Genomic DNA, 17034 nt, shown 5'->3' with positions numbered 1-17034 from the left:
GCGGGTTAGAAAATGGATGGATGGATGGATATTTGATTCTGATTTCTTTATATGCCCATTATAGAGAGAACAAGGCTTGCAAAAGTAAACAGAGTAAACTTGAAGTTAGTGAACTGGAGGCCCTAGAATATCATAGGGACCCCACTGAATACATAAGTAATTTCTCTGGCCCTCCAAAACTGGTTTTAAGAGACTATTTCCCACCAGTCATTAACAAACTTAAATTGGGAGGAAGACAGCCATCAGAAATGAGAGAGGATATTAAACAAATAGATAAGCTGGTAGTTGAAAATGATACTCATCTTCTGTTTTAGCTGGTCCAATAAGCCTGACAAGGTTTTTTTTTGTTAATGTTACATTCTTCATCAGGAAGATTGGTGACATGGTAGTTAGTGCTGCGGCTTCATAGCATGGGGAACATATAACCATGTGGCCAAATACAGTTAGGATTTTGTATTTAAATTTTCTGATAGCATCATCTTCATATGTGTAATCACCAACAATAATAAGAAGGGTTCCCACAATCTACACTGGAATGAGTCATTACATTTCTTGGTGTCCCGATCGTTGAACTGGGGACAACAATTTTTTAGCTGTGATATCTGTGGGAAGCCCAGATGTCAACATTTATTTTAACCAATTTCTTCAGGTGCAAAAGGGAGTCCCTTCTAACTGACTACATAACATCCTGACACCGTGTGAGCTCAAAACTGCAAAGCAAAATCAATACTAGGGTTGATGAAAATAACTCAAAATATTAATGGAACATGGTACCCTTTTGTTCAATAAACCTCACTTCCTTAGACATCTAAACAGTATTATTAAAGACCATATCCATCCTGCACAATCACTCTTCTCCCTATTACATTCATACAAGTTATACAGGACTAAATACATAAAGGTGATTTGTTTGATAAGCCAAGTAATGCATTTATATTCTAATGTTGTTTGTCACCAACTAAAATTTAGTAAGCTATGTGTTTATTTCAGTAGTCTTTAATAAACAATTAGGCTTTTTTCTTTAAATATTTTTATTACTTGAAATTGGATCCAATGTGAGCTGAATGTTTTAACATTTAAAATGCATGAATTTCAATAAGGAACTTTTCATTAAAAATCTTACACATTTCATATAACAATGTTAAAATTAATTTCCTTTCAATAAAAATGAGAATAAAAGTCTAGGATTGTTAATAATGCACATTAAGAAACAAGAATAGATGTTTTTATGTATTCTTAGTGAGTGTGACAAAGTGACCGCTTGATCAGCTGCGATTAGTAACTGGTAAAGTATAACTTTTAGTTTGCATAAGGAAACTGAGACTTTACAAAATGAAATTGATATTCACTTGTTTCAAGTAAAAATCGAAACAGGTTTCATTTTTACTTGTCTTGTTTACAATGATGATTACTTGTGTCTTGTATTAAATGGAGATGAAATTAACTTTCTGTATATGAGGCTCATTTCAAATTAAAATTTAAAAGTCAATGTTTTAAAACTTTCATACTGGCAAGATCCTCTAATAGCTTATTTCATGATACTGTTCTGAAACAGGGTGCAAATAGACCAATCTAAAAGATATTTATAATGTAGTAGCAAAAATACCCAGCATTGCCCAGTTATAATTCTATCGTAGGTTAAAGTAGGAAAACAAATGTTTATGTGTTTCTGAAATGTTCACCCTTTTGTCAATTTTGGCTGAAAAATAAGTGTCCCATCTGTCATCTATATTCCCTCTCTGTTAACCATTAATACTTCTGTTCTCATGAGTTGAAAACTTGTTTTTTTGAGTATTTTTTGATTAATGATTGTCATAACACCTTCCTGGGATGAAACCATGAATGCTGCTTCATTGTACTTTCCTGTTTAGTGTGGTTTAACAAACAGGTGTTTGATCACACATTAACATAGTAACAACACATAGGTGTATGATAGTGTTGGCTTTCTAAAAAATGAAAGGTTTTGCTTTGATAAAAAATGTAGGGCCATCAGTTTATTTCAGAGTTGTCATGTGTACACAGTGTAATCAATTTTTTGTATGCATGTTTTAGCAATACAGAGAGAGGATGTGAAATGTTGATCCACTGGTTAATCATTACATAACATCAAAACCACAAAACTCACTAAGAAGTGTATTTTAGAGTTTTAAAAGTTTTGTGGCAGCTGAAAGAAAGGAACATTGTTGCTTAAGGGTTTGGCAACATCGTACAGCCCTTTAAGTGCTTCTCAGAAAAGAGTCTACATGAAAATAAACAGCGAAAAACCATTCTTTGGAATTCAAAATGGCTCAACACAACCCAAAATGAAACAAAAATGACACACTCTAAGACAACAACTGTAATCCAGTTAAGAAAATAACAGCTACTTAGAAAATGTACAAATCTTCAGCAATCATAGCCCAAAACAATGCACAAAATTGTGGCACAGAAATGTTATAAACATAATAAAATTCATAATAACTATAAAACATGAAATTTACAAAAGATCCATAAATGCATTTTACAATATGTAAAACCCTTAAATCATGATGAAAAATAGTATATTTACAAATATAGTGGGGAAAGAGAAAGGGGGGGTTTTGGAGGTGAGTGGAAGTGTTTTCAGTGCTGGTGGAGTTATGTTTGGGTGATGCCCAAGTGTTTGAGCCACTCGATTTAACAGTTACAGACTAGATCCTGCCAGTCAATGCCAGTGTGGCAGCTAGAGTTTGTTGTCTATTAATTTGAAATTTTTTGTGTTCATCTTTGATCATCCCTTCCTTGACTCTATTTTGTTAAAAAAGCAATTATGTTTGATTAAGATTGGAATTGTGTCACTTTTTGTTCATATTAAGGTGGCACACAGAAGTGTCCTTATCACTGTATATATACTGGAACTGCTGTCATTGATTGAAGTTTAATGAAACACTAACATTTATAAACAACAAAAGAAAATGTTTCCACATCATAAATTAAATCCTTATGTCAATGCTTTAGTAAAAGTCATAACAAACTACTACAGAAAAAATTGATTTTAAAGTGAGACATGTCTCCTTAGAAATCTAATAACCTTGTGCATGCCCCTGGAGGAGGCAAATGTTCGCTGCATCATAAAATGATTAAAACATATGCACAATGATTAAATTCATGCACTAATTACTAGAGATTAATTCACAATTGGCCATAAAAAAACTTTCTGCTGACTGACCATATACAGTGGAACCTCGAGATACGATCACCTCTGTATACGATAAACTCAAGATACGAGGAAAGTATGAGCGAAAAATTCAGATCTAAATACGAGCATTGGCTCGCGTAACGAGCCAGGCTGTGGGGACAGCTCGCGGCTTAGCGAGGGGGCGTGGTAGCTGTAGCGAGCGGCAGGGCAATCTGCAGTGTGGGCGTTTCTCACCTAAGTGCACAGGTGGGAAACTGCCCACATCCATGATTGTTCCTGTGACTGATGGGCTGCAGCTGCCATGTCCTCCCCGCATATATAGAGAAGCGCGAGCCGGTTAAGGGGGAGAAGAAGTAAAAGAAAAGAGAGGAGAGAGAACGGAGGTTGCAGGAGGAGGCAGGAAGCAGCAGGAAGTCGGTGCGGGAGAGCGAGTGAGTGCAGACTCGCGTGTAGCTGAACAGTGAGCTGAACAGGCGAGCCAAACAACTGAAGCAGGACGGTGTAGAGAAGGTAAGCTGCATTAAGAGTGTCTCGCCTGTTGCAGAGCCCGCATGGGAGAAGCAGGTGAGACGCTGACGCTAACAGAGAAGAAGCACCGGGGATTGTCATCTGTTTTTTAAAGACTGCTTCCTGTTGACGTTTTAACCTCGTGTTAAAGGATTGTTATTCTTGTGTATTTTAAACCTCCACTTCACAACTGTTTTAAGGATTATTTATTTAAAGATTTATTGAATGCTCTACTGCACTTTGGACACCTGTTTTGATTCTTTTAATAATCAGTTACAGTGATCCCTCGCTATATCGCGCTTCGCCTTTCGCGGCTTCACTCCATCGCGGATTTTATATGTAAGCATATTTAAATATATATCGCGGATTTTTCGCTGCTTCGCGGGTTTCTGCGGACAATAGGTCTTTTAATTTCTGGTACATGCTTCCTCAGTTGGTTTGCCCAGTTGATTTCATACAAGGGACGCTATTGGCAGATGGCTGAAAAGCTATCCAGCTTACTTTCTCTCTGTCTCTCTCTCTCTCTCTCTTGCGCTGACGTAGGGGGGTGTGAGCAGGGGGGCTGTGTGCAGCTGCTTCCTGAAGGACAGGCTGCACGGAGCTTCGCATACTTAAAAGCTCAAAGGGCACGTATTGATTTTTTTTATCTGTCTCTCGCTATCTCTCTCTCTCTCTCTCTCTCTCTCTCTCTCTCTCTCTCTCTCTCTCTTCCTGCTCCTGACAGAGGGGGTGTGAGCTGCCGCCTTCAACAGCTTTGTACCGGCGGTGCTTCGCATACTTAAAAGCCGTATTGATTTTTTTTTTGACTGCTTGCTTTGCACTCCTTTGAAAAGGAAGATATGTTTGCATTCTTTTAATTGTGAGACAGAACTGTCATCTCTGTCTTGTCATGGAGCACAGTTTAAACTTTTGAAAAAGAGACAAATGTTTGTTTGCAGTGTTTGAATAACGTTCCTGTCTCTCTACAACCTCCTGTGTTTCTGCGCAAATCTGTGACCCAAGCATGACATTCTAAAAATAACCATATAAACATATGGTTTCTACTTCGCGGATTTTCCTACTTCGCGGGTGGCTCTGGAACGCAACCCCCGCGATGGAGGAGGGATTACTGTATATTATTTACCAGTGTTATTTATTAAAGGTAGACTACAGTATATATTATTTATCAGTGTTATTTGTTAGGAAACTTGATTTTTATGTTAATATTTTTGGGGTGCGGAACGGATTAACTGGATTTCCATTATTTTCAATGGGGAAGTTTGTTCTAGATACGAGAAATTCGCTATACAAGCTCAGTGCTGGAACGAATTAAACTCGTATCTAGAGGTTCCACTGTACTTCAATCAGAAGAAGTTATAAGGTATGGGAAAGGACAATAATACATAAATAGAAATAAAACACAAAATAAAACAAATTAAGTACAGTCGAGCCAAAGTTACAAATGCATGTTTGAGAATTTTTTCACAAAGGAAGCATGACAGTGCAATTGAAAGGCTAGTGGCATAAGGTAAATGACACTGGGTGCTCTAAAACAAGTAATTTGATAAGATGAACCCAATTTAACTGAAGTGTTTAAATTTAGGAAGTGTTTATCTTCATGCTTAATGCTTTCTGCACTAGCCTTTGGTCAATGGATCATTTATCACCAGAATTAATTTCCTAAGTTTATAAAAGCATTTATTCATGAAAACCCACTCTCTGTTCTTATTTGCTTTGTTTTAAAAAACACTTAAAGTTACTGATATTAAAATTATACATATGTTTCTCAAGCTGATCATAAAATCATAATCATAAAAATGTATTCCTAAGATTACAAAAGTAGTTGATGAAAAGTGAACATTTGTAAAAAAAAAAATTATCAAAACAAATTTTCTGCTGTGAAATTCAAGTATTTTTATTTTTAAAATGGGCAATAATATAATCATAATTAATATATAAGTTTAGACTCCCTTTTTAACAAAAATACTTCATTGTTTAAATTTCATTTTCTTATTTGTTTTTTTCTTAACTATTTTTAGAAAAATTGTACTTGAATAATTATTAAACATTGGCAGCATATAATACAGTATATATCATGGTAATATACTGTATATACAGTGGATCCAGAAGGTGTTAAGACTCTTTCACTTTCTGCATACTTTGTTGTGTTGTAGATTTCATTTTAAATGGATAAAGTTGCCATTTTTACCTATCAGCCTATACTCAATAATACATAATGAGAAACTGAAAACATGTTTTCAGAAAGATTTGCAAATTCATTCAAAATTAAAAACTGGTAACTTTCATTTATATATGCACTCAGACGGTTTGCTATGGCATACCAAACTGTGGCCAGGAGCATCCCTTTTTGTTTTAATTATTGTTGAGATGTGTCTAAGTGAATTGAATGGACTTAGTCTAGTCTATGTATATAATGCCCCAAAATTCATTCTGTATGTCAAGACAAAAACTAAGCCATGAAGTCCAAGAAATTCTCCCTAGATCTTTGCAACAGAACTATGGTTAGGTACAGTATATATCAGGACAAGGGTATAAAATCATTTTTCTAAGACTGTAAGTATTACCAGGAACACAGTGGCCTTAACAATTGTAAAATGGAAAAAAATTGGAACTAACCAGGCAAGAAGGGCCTTGGTCAAAGAGATGACAAAGAACCCAATGGCCCCTTTAACAGAGCTACAAAAGTCCTCTGCTGAGATGGGAGAACTTACCAAAAGGATGACAACCTCAGTAGAACTCCTCATTCTGGCATATATGGCAGAGTGGCTAACTTCCACTTGGAGTTTCCAAGCAGCATTTGAAAAAGCTACCCAAAAAAACTCAAAGCAGTAATTTCTTCTAAAGTGGCTTCTACTAATGGAAATTTTATACATTTAAAATTAAATCAAAGCACAATACAGTGTGCAGAAAGTGAAAGGGTCTAAATACAATAGGAATCCAATGTAGGGACGAACATATAGCATTTTAATGGCATACAGTTTTAAACTCCCAACTAATATATGTGTTCTAAGTCATTTTTATATGCTGTAGATGTTTTCTAAGCTTGCTCAGTTTAACCTGCATTGGTAATGACAAATGTGTTCTGACACCTTTTAGGTTAGGAAGATAAAAGTGTTGAGGTAAGGTGATTATTTTCACTCATCATGGAGTTACTGGAGCTGTATTTTTGGCAATTTCTTTTCCAATTTTGATGTTCTCTGTGGGTATGGTATGCTAATACAGATACCTTCTCTGAGTAAGCTTTTTCACTCTTACCTTAATGCCACAGCATGCTTTTTTATATTTATACTAATAGCTGCGCTGTTTTCATGTTGCATGTTTACATTCAGAAAAGTAACAGTGTGCTCATTAAGACCTTATGCATCCCAAAATTCTAAACTGGTGATTATATCTGATTATATTCTGCAATACAAAAACTCTATTGAAGAACTGTAATTTTTTTCATTAATACCTGGCAATTACAGATTACATCCAGGGTTGATTTCTGCCTGCACCAGATGCTGCCCGGATACACTCCGGCTGCCCGTGACCCTGTAAATGAAAAAGCCAGTTCAGAAAAGAAATGGAGGAATACTTAGTTGAAATCATTAGCTTTAAAAAAATCCTTAAAAGCAAAATAAATGAAAAGGAAAAACACAAAAAGAACTAAAAACTTGCAGGAACAACAGAAATTAAAATCATATGAATCATTAATTAAAATATAAAACTTATACAAAAAGTTACATTAAAAGATAATAATACAAAAGATCTGAATTTATCTCTTATTCTTAACTTCTCTTCAGTTTTCCTGGGTTGTGGCGGTAATACACAGAGCTGATTCAACATTACTTCCCTAGTCCTAGCATAAGCTCCTCCTCATAAATCCCTTAGCACTCCAAGGCCAAAAATGCAAGATCCTCTCCCTCATGTGTACTGGGTCTGCCCTTAGACCTCCTCCAAGTAGGCCATGCCACTGAATCTAGGGGAGAACATCCCATTTTCCCTAAAGTATTCTTACATTGTCAAACATTTCACTTTTTTATGGAATGTAAGCCTAGCAGGAACATTATTTCAGCATGTTGGTTGGACTCAGTTTTTTATTTTTATTTTAATCACTACTCAAAGTTTGTGTCATTTGGTGTGGATGTGGACTGGAATATCAACTGGAATATTTGCGTGATGATTTAGCTTCCATTTCACCATCATCATCTAGAAAACAAGTTGTTACTGCAACCATGTCATCCAGCAAGCTACAATCTAATCAAGTGCACACTTGACATCACCATCCAATACAACCATGAGGATAACATCATACCCAAATAGCAAACCAACAGCACTCAGAAGCACCAACTTCATAATCTCAGAGATCTGTCTGTACCCTAATACCACATCGACAAAGATCACAAACAAAACAAAAAGAAAAATAGATACCCTTCACATTACCAATATCTATCAGCATGTCACAGAGCTGCTCACTACTCAAAACGCAGAGTGCCCGTCTCAAACCTGGGACCATTGGGTTATAAGGCAGTGGTTCTTACCTGTATACCATTCAAGAATACGTGTAAACTCCCTGTTGATTGACATTTGAGCTTGGGTTTTTTAACATGTTAAATCAAATGATTTTTTTTTCTCTAATTTTATTCTTGAGTAAAAGCGCACATGTTAATTTGATATTAGAACTAAAGTTTTCACACATTATATACTTCACGTCATTATTAGTATAACATAGAAAAAGTTTCTGCTTTAAGTATGTAAATCAAATGTTTTTTTTCTTTGGTTATATTCTTGAATAAAAGTGCACTTGTTTATTTGATATTTAGACTAAAGTCTTCACACATTATACACATCATGTCATTATTAGTATATAATGGGAAAAGTTTCTGCTTTAGATATGTGTTTCAGTATTTCTTGCCTCGCATTTCCTTTCATTCAACACTTACCCAGATTTTTGTAGACACAGAACACGAATGCAATGCATGTATTCCAAATAATGATATACAGTAATCCCTCCTCCATCGCGGGGGTTGCGTTCCAGAGCCACCGGCGAAATAAGAAAATCCGCGAAGTAGAAACCATATGTTTATATGGTTATTTTTATATTGTCATGCTTGGGTCACAGATTTGCGCAGAAACACAGGAGGTTGTAGAGAGACAGGAACGTTATTCAAACACTGCAAACAAACATTTGTCTCTTTTCCAAAAGTTTAAACTGTGCTCCATGACAAGACAGAGATGACAGTTCAGTCTCACAATTAAAAGAATGCAAACATATCTTCCTCTTCAAAGAAGCAAACAAATCAATAGGGCTGTTTGGCTTGTAAGTATGCGAAGCACCGCGGCACAAAGCTGTTGAAGGCAGTAGCTCACACCCCCTCCGTCAGGAGCAGAGAGAGAGAGAGTTAGAGAGAGATAGAGAGAGACAGATAAAAAAATCAATACGTGCCCTTTGAGCTTTTAAGTATGCGAAGCACCGTGCAGCATACTTAAAAGCTGCACACAGAAGGTAGCAACGTGAAGATAATCTTTCAGCATTTTTTGACGAGCGTCCGTATTGTCTAGGTGTGCGAACAGCCCCCCTGCTCACACCCCCTACGTCAGGATCACAGATAGTCAGCGCAAGAGAGAGAGAAAGAAAAGTAAGCTGGGTAGCTTCTCAGCATCTGCCAATAGCGTCCCTTGTATGAAATCAACTGGGCAAACCAACTGAGGAAGCATGTAGCAGAAATTAAAAGACCCATTGTCCTCAGAAACCCGCGAAGCAGCAAAAAATCCGCGATATATATTTAAATATGCTTACATATAAAATCCGCGATGGAGTGAAGCCGCGAAAGGCGAAGCGCGATATAGCGAGGGATTACTGTACTGTATTATTTACCCTGTACCCCTACAGGAACCTCACACGCAGATAAGGAGCTTTGGCTTGAGCTGGGAGAACTTTTTGCCCAAATTGATCTCTGTCAAGGCGGGAGATGGGACAGCAGGCTGCCTGCTGCTTGTGCTGATTGACACATTTACAAAACAAAAGACGCTGATGGAGAGGTGCGAAGGGATTTTAGGTGGGCCGGGATTACAAGTTTTCTCGTAAGGTTCAGGGGTTCTAGTGTTAATTGAAGTAAATGCAAGTATATACAAGCATGAATAGCAGAAAAAGGGCTCAAAAAGAAATGGAAAAGACAACTAAAACTTCATCTTAGTCTAAGAAAGCCTCAAATTCAAGTTCAAGATACAGCCTCCCAGGGACTGACCTGGAACAGATAGGCAAAAGAAAAGATCTCTCAGGACCTGACGCTGCAGCATCGCCTCCAGCCTAGAGCAAAAGTGGGAGTGAAAGTACAAGTGAGTTGGGCCAGGTGAACTCGTTGATTCCAGAAGGCTCACTGAAACTGAAAATGGCCTTACTATCCACACTGTCAACTATCCCCCACAAGTTAGTGGCACTGACTCCAAATGGGCTTGCAACTCCATCCGCAGAGCACCAAGAAGACCAAAACGAATAGTCCAAACTGAAAGTAATGATCACTGCAATGATTACTGCAAAAACTACCACACTCTTGTGCATAAACAAGATAAAGTATAATATAAAGAAGGCTACAAATGATATGAGTTAAGATATAAAAGAAATAAACATGACAAATTAGAAGCTGCTTCAGGATATTAAAGACTTGGAGAAACATTTAAGTAATCGCGTTGAGGCAACCTTTAAAGGTATACTAGAAAAGAACTCAGGAAAAAATACAAGAAGATACAAGTAAATTTGAGAATAGGTTTAAAGCACTTGATGCTCAGCTTGAAAACATTAATCAAACATTCACGACTCGTATTGAAATAGTTGAACAACTGGCATCTACCACTGACGGGAAAGTAACAGCTTCAAATTCCGAATGCAAAGTGCTTAGAGACAAGACTAACTGCACTGGAAGATGGATACAGAATGAATAATATCAGAATCGAAGTTCTCTCTGAAAACGGTGAAAGTTCAAACCCTTTGAAATTCATAGATGAACTATTCTCTAAAATAATTGGAGAGGACTTCAAATCAGATACGATGATATCAGCAGCTTACCACATATGTAAATGGAATGCCTCAAAACCTAGAAGCCTCATTGTATGTTTCAACAAATTACAATCTAAATTAAATGTGATGTCACTTCTCAGACTGAAACAAGAGATCATATTTGAAAATAATTTTCAAATATTTTCACAGATTTCTCACCTTCAACAGCTGCTAAATGTGCTGCATTTTACAGATTAAACAGCGCTGACTGAAAATCAGATATAACCTGTTGTTTCCTGCTAAGTTGAAAGTTGATATTCAAGGCAAATTCTACATTTTTAGTTCTCCGGATGAAGCAGAAAAAGAGCTAAGAAAATTGATCCAGACACTTTTTGAAATACAATTACAAGTCAAATCATGTCCTGGCAAAGCAAAAAATATTTTACCCGCTATTTGGTCCATTTGCAATGACGCATTTGCTGTAATTATACATTTTATTTCCTTCTTGGCTATTGTTACATTTTAATTACAATTATACATTTCTTTTCTCTCCAGAGGGGACTGTTTAACATCATACAATTGAACTTTGTGAGCTGGAATGCTAAAGGTCTCAATCATGAATTAAAGAGAAAGAAAGTATTCTCTCAACTAACAGGTCTAAATGCCAAGATAGTATTTTTAAAAGAGGCCCACTTATTAAGCAAGGATAAGTTTTGGTTGCAAAAAAATTGGACTGGGCAATGACTCCAACTATACAAAGAAAACTAGAGATGTGGGAATTTTAATACATAGAACAATTTCATTTGTAGTATCAGATGTAGTATCTGATTCTGAAAACCAATATGTGATTGTCATGGGTAATTTATTCAATTGCAAAGTGATTTTGATATATATCTACACACCCAATGTTGATGATACAGACTTCATCCAAAACTTGTTTAAATCCATTCCCAATGTAGAACACTCATAAAATTATAATGGCCGGAGAATTTAATTTTGTTTTAAATCCAGACCTGAATAGATCTTCTGCCACGTGGACAATAACATCCAACACTGCAAAAACAATTACACAGTTTCTAATTGATAACAACTTGTCAGACCCTTGGAGATTTCTAAATATAAACTCAAGATCATATTCCTTCTTCTCACCAGTACATCACTGTTACTCAAGAATTGATTATTTCTTTATAGATAACATTTTTTTTCCCACAATCAAATCTTTCAAGTACAACACTATTGTTATCTTCGACCACGCCCCTCTGATCATGTCAAATCATTATGCCCCACATACTCATCTCGCAGCTGGTGTTTTAACCCACTTTTACTAGCTGATGAGAACTGTACAAAATTTATATCTAAGCAAATTGATTTGTTTTCCTTTGCAAGAATACGCTGGGCAACTCTGAAGGCATTTTTAGGAGGAAATATTATTTCATATCTCTCCCACAAAAATAAATCAGAAACCAAAAAGGCATCAGAGATAATCAGTGAAATTACCAGAATAGATCAAGAACATGGCAGGTATCCAAATTAGGCATTTTATAGGAAAAGACAGGCATTGCATTCAGAACTCAACCTCTTGACAACAAAAGAAATGGAACTACTTATTTTTAAATTGTGACATCATTACTATGAACACGGAGAGAAGGCTAATAAGATCTTAGCTGAACAAATCCACAAGCAGGAGGTTCGCAATGCAATACCTGTAATTACCAACACAGATGGAGAAAAAATCATTGACCATAAAAATATAATGCACACATTTAGAGACTACTATAAGTTCTTATATTCTACTCAGTTTAAAGAAGACACAACTGAATGTGTTTTTCAATGCATTACAAAGATACCAGACCCTACTACTCTCAGTTTAGAGGAATTGGATAAACTTCTGACACTCTTAAGAATTTCTAGACGCTATAAACTTACTTCAGAGTGGGAAAGCAGCAAGCCATGATGGCTACCCTGCTGAAGTTTATAAAAAAATGTAAATTACATTAGCTCCCCTTTTATTAGCAACATTTATAGAAGCCAGACAATAAAATTCTACCTCAAACTTTTTGCCAAGCATTAATTACCATCTTTCCTAAAAAAATAAGGACTTATTACAATGTGCATCATACAGACCAGTCTCACGTCTGAATACTGATGTTAAGATACCCTTCAAAGTTCTATCTAGAAGGATTGAGAAAGTGCTTCCTTCAGTAATATCGCAAACCAAAGCGGATTTATTAAAGGCAGACACTCAGCTTCCAATCTTCGATGTCTGTTTGATGTAATACATTCACCGACAAAGTCTAACACCCTGGAGATCTTATTATCATTGGATGCAGAAAAAACACTTGATATGGTTGAATGGGACTACCTATTCACTACATTGCACAAATTTGGGTTTGGCCCGAACATATGTGCATGGATCAAACTACTGTATACCAGTCCAGAAGCTTCAGCTTATCAGTATTAGCAACATTGCTTCAGACTACTTCAAACTAGAACGTGGTACTAGACAAGGATGCCCCGTGTCACCACTGCTATTTGCATTCGCCATTGAGCCATTGGCAGTTCAATTTTGAAATGCTTCTGAGATAAAGGGGATTATCATAGAAGGACTTGCAGATGTTCTATCAGACGGCTGTGGCGCAGTGGTGTGCTGGGAAGGCAACATAAAGAAGAAGGACGCCTCATGCCTGGACAAACTGGTGAGGAAGGCAGGCTCTACTGTAGGCATGGAGCTGGACAGTTTGACATCCGTGGCAGAGTGACGGGTGCTCAGCAGGCTCCTATTAATTATGGAGAATCCACTGTATCCACTAAACAGTGTCATCTCCAGACAGAGGAGCAGCTTCAACGACAGATCACTCCTCCCCCAACCTATGCGACTCTTCAGTTCCACCCGGGGGGTGGGGGTAAACGTTAACATTATTCAAAGTTATTGTCTGTTTTTACCTACATTTTTATTACTCTTTAATTTAATATTGTTTTTTTGTATCAGTATGCTGCTGCTGGAGTATGTGACTTTCCCCTTGGGATTAATAAAGCATGTATCTATCTATCTAATACAGTAGGCTTGGTTGCTCACATTTGTGTTTAACGGTTACTGATTTTTGTACGTTTACACTTTAAATTTTAAATATGAAAAAAGTGGTGTTCATTTAAGTTCCTATACACTTAACACTAGAATTACCAGAGCCTATGAAAAAACTCGTAGATCTGGCCCACCTTAAATCGCTTCTTAAATCCATTCGCACCTCTCCACCAGCGTCTTTTGTTATCTAAATGTGCTGATAAACACAAGCTGCAAGCAGCCGGCTATTCCATCCCCCCACCAACTTAGAACATGCACGAACTTCTCCCAGTTCAAGCCTTGATTGATTATCTGGGAGTGAAGTGGAGTTTTAGAGTGGAAATAACATTGTTATTTGGAACACACTCATTTCATGTATGTTCCATTTCTACAGTAATCTGTATAAACACATTGTTAAAACAGAAACTTTTTCATATTTTAGTAATAGACCCCCGTGACCCTGTGTTCGGATTCAGCGGGTTGGAAAATGGATGGATGGATGTTACAAAATGTAGGCATAAACTATAAAATGTGTGAAGCCTGAAGCACAAAGATCAAATAAACACTTTCACAAAAGGTTCACAAATGATATGAGAGCGTCTGTGGCGTAACACTAAGATCTGCTGACTCTGAGCGAAACAGGCTTGCCATGCCTCAGAGATCTGAGTTCAATTCTCCGCTGGGGGAGAAAATGTTTTTTTTTTTTTCTTTTTAACCTTCGCCGCTCAGCATGCCTGAACTCCCTGTCTATCTATATAGTAATAACAGTAATTTTATTATTATATAGCAGCTTCCCTGTCTGCCTATCAGATAGATAGATAGATAGATAGATAGATAGATAGATAGATAGATAGATAGATAGATAGATAGATAGATAGATAGATAGATAGATAGATAGACAGACAGACAGACAGACAGACAGACAGACAGACAGACAGATAGATAGATAGATAGATAGATAGATAGATAGATAGATAGATAGATAGATAGATAGATAGATACTTTATTAATCTCAAGGGGAAATTCACATACTCCAGCAGCACCTTACTGATACAAAAACAATATTAATATAAAGATTGATAATAATGCAGGTAAAAAACAGACAATAACTTTATATAATGTTAACGTTTACCCCCCCCCAGGTGGAACTGAAGAATCACATAATTTGGGGGAGGAACGATTTTCTCAGTCTGTCAGTGGAGCAGGACAGTGACAGCAGTCTGTCGCTGAAGCTGCTCCTCTGTCTAGAGATGACACCGTTTAGTGGATGCAGTGGATTTTCCATAATTGATAGGAGCCTGCTGAGCGCCCGTCGCTCTGCCACAGATGTCAAACTGTCTAGCTCCATGCCAAGAATAGAGCCTGCCTTCCTCACCAGTTTGTCCAGGTGTGCGGCGTCTTTGCTGCTCCTCTGTCTAGAGATGACACCGTTTAGTGGATGCAGTGGATTTTCCATAATTGATAGGAGCCTGCTGAGCGCCCGTCGCTTTGCCACAGATGTCAAACTGTCTTGCTCCATGCCAAGAATAGAGCCTGCCTTCCTCACCAGTTTGTCCAGGCGTGCGGCGTCTTTCTTCTTAATGCTGCCTCCCTAGCACACCACCGCGTAGAAGAGGGCACTCACCACAACCGTCTGATAGAACATCTGCAGCATCTTATTACAGATGTTGAAGGACGCCAGCCTTCTAAGGAAGTATAGCCGGCTCTGTCCTTTCTTACACAGAGCATCAGTATTGGCAGTCCAGTCTAATTTATCATCCAGCTGCACTCCCAGGTATTTATAGGTCTGCACCATCTGCACACAGTCACCTCTGATGATCACGGGGTCCATGAGGGGTCTGGGCCTCCTAAAATCCACCACCAGCTCCTTGGTTTTGCTAGTGTTCAGGTGTAGGTGGTTTGAGTCGCACCATTTAACAAAGTCATTGATTAGGTCTCTATACTCCTCCTCCTGCCCACTCCTGATGCAGCCCACAATAGCAGTGTCATCAGCGAACTTTTGCATGTGGCAGGACTCCGAGTTGTGTTGGAAGTCCGATATATATAGGCTGAACAGGATCGGAGAAAGTACAGTCCCTTGTGGCACTCCTGTGTTGCTGACCACAATGTCAGACGTGTAGTTCCCAAGACGCACATACTGAGGTCTGTCTTTAAGACAGTCCACGATCCATGCCACCAGGTATGAATCTACTCCCATCTCTGTCAGCTTGTCCCTAAGGAGCAGAGGTTGGATTGTGTTGAAGGCGCTAGAGAAGTCTAGAAATATAATTCTTACAGCACCACTGCCTCTGTCCAAGTGAGAGAGGGATCGATGTAGCATATAGATGATGGCATCCTCCGCTCCCACCTTCTCCTTATATGCAAACTGCAGAGGGTCGAGGGCGTGTTGAACCTGTGGCCACAGGTGGTGAAGCAGCAGCCTCTCCATGGTCTTCATCACATGTGATGTCAGAGCAACAGGCCGGAAGTCATTCAGCTCACTAGGACGTGATACCTTTGGGACTGGGGTGATGCAAGATGTTTTCCAAAGCCTCGGGACTCTCCCCTGTTCCAGGCTCAGGTTGAAGATGCACTGTAGAGGACCCCCCAGCTCCGATGCACAGACCTTCAGCAGTCGTGGCGATACTCCATCTGGACCGGCTGCTTTGCTGGCACGAAGTCTCCTCAGCTCTCTGCTCACTTGCGCTGTTGTAATTATGGGTGGGGATGTCTCTCCTATGCTGGTATCAGCAGAAGGATGTGTGGAGAGTGCAGTACTCCGAGGTGAGAGTGAGAGTGGGTTAGGGTGGTCAAACCTGTTAAAGAAGTTGTTCATTTGGTTTGCTCTCTTCACGTCTCTCTCGATGGTGGTACCCCGCTTCGAGCTGCAGCCAGTGATGATCTTCATCCCATCCCACACTTCCTTCATGCTGTTATTCTGCAACTTCTGCTCCAGCTTTCTCCTGTACTGCTCCTTCGCCGCCCTGAGCTGGACTCGGAGTTCCTTCTGCATGCGCTTGAGCTCATGCTGATCGCCGTCTTTAAAAGCCCTTTTCTTCTGGTTCAAAAGGCCCTTGATGTCACTTGTAATCCATGGCTTGTTGTTAGCATAGCAGCGTACAGGAGTCCTGCCATGTGCAAAAGTTCGCTGATGACACTGCTATCGTGGGCTGGAGGAGGAGTATAGGGACCTAATCAATGACTTTGTTAAATGGTGCGACTCAAACCACCTACACCTGAACACCAGCAAAACCAAGGAGCTGGTGGTGGATTTTAGGAGGCCCAGACCCCTCATAGACCCAGTGATCATCAAAGGTGACTGTGTGCAGATGGTGCAGACCTATAAATATCTGG

At 38.5% G+C, this 17034-nt stretch overlaps 1 protein-coding gene across 14 annotated transcripts in view; it reads right to left on the bottom strand.

The window, feature by feature from the left end:
• The window catches only part of LOC114648100 (myelin transcription factor 1-like protein), a 647050-nt gene that overhangs the window by 458609 nt on the left and 171407 nt on the right, over positions 1-17034 (bottom strand). For 13 of the 14 annotated variants that reach the window (XM_051925515.1, XM_051925514.1, XM_051925524.1 and 10 more), the window contains exon 3: positions 7116-7195. The exons of the other annotated variant lie outside the window; for it this stretch is intronic. The gene's annotated coding sequence lies outside the window, so the exon portion shown is untranslated. The remainder of the gene's footprint in view (positions 1-7115; positions 7196-17034) is intronic. 14 annotated transcript variants of the gene reach the window in all.

This window comes from Erpetoichthys calabaricus, chromosome 3 (genome assembly GCF_900747795.2).
Source record: "Erpetoichthys calabaricus chromosome 3, fErpCal1.3, whole genome shotgun sequence".
In the NCBI taxonomy this organism is placed as follows: domain Eukaryota; kingdom Metazoa; phylum Chordata; class Cladistia; order Polypteriformes; family Polypteridae; genus Erpetoichthys; species Erpetoichthys calabaricus.
Note: the sequence above shows the minus strand (reverse complement) of the source record. Positions and strands in the feature narration are given on the sequence as shown.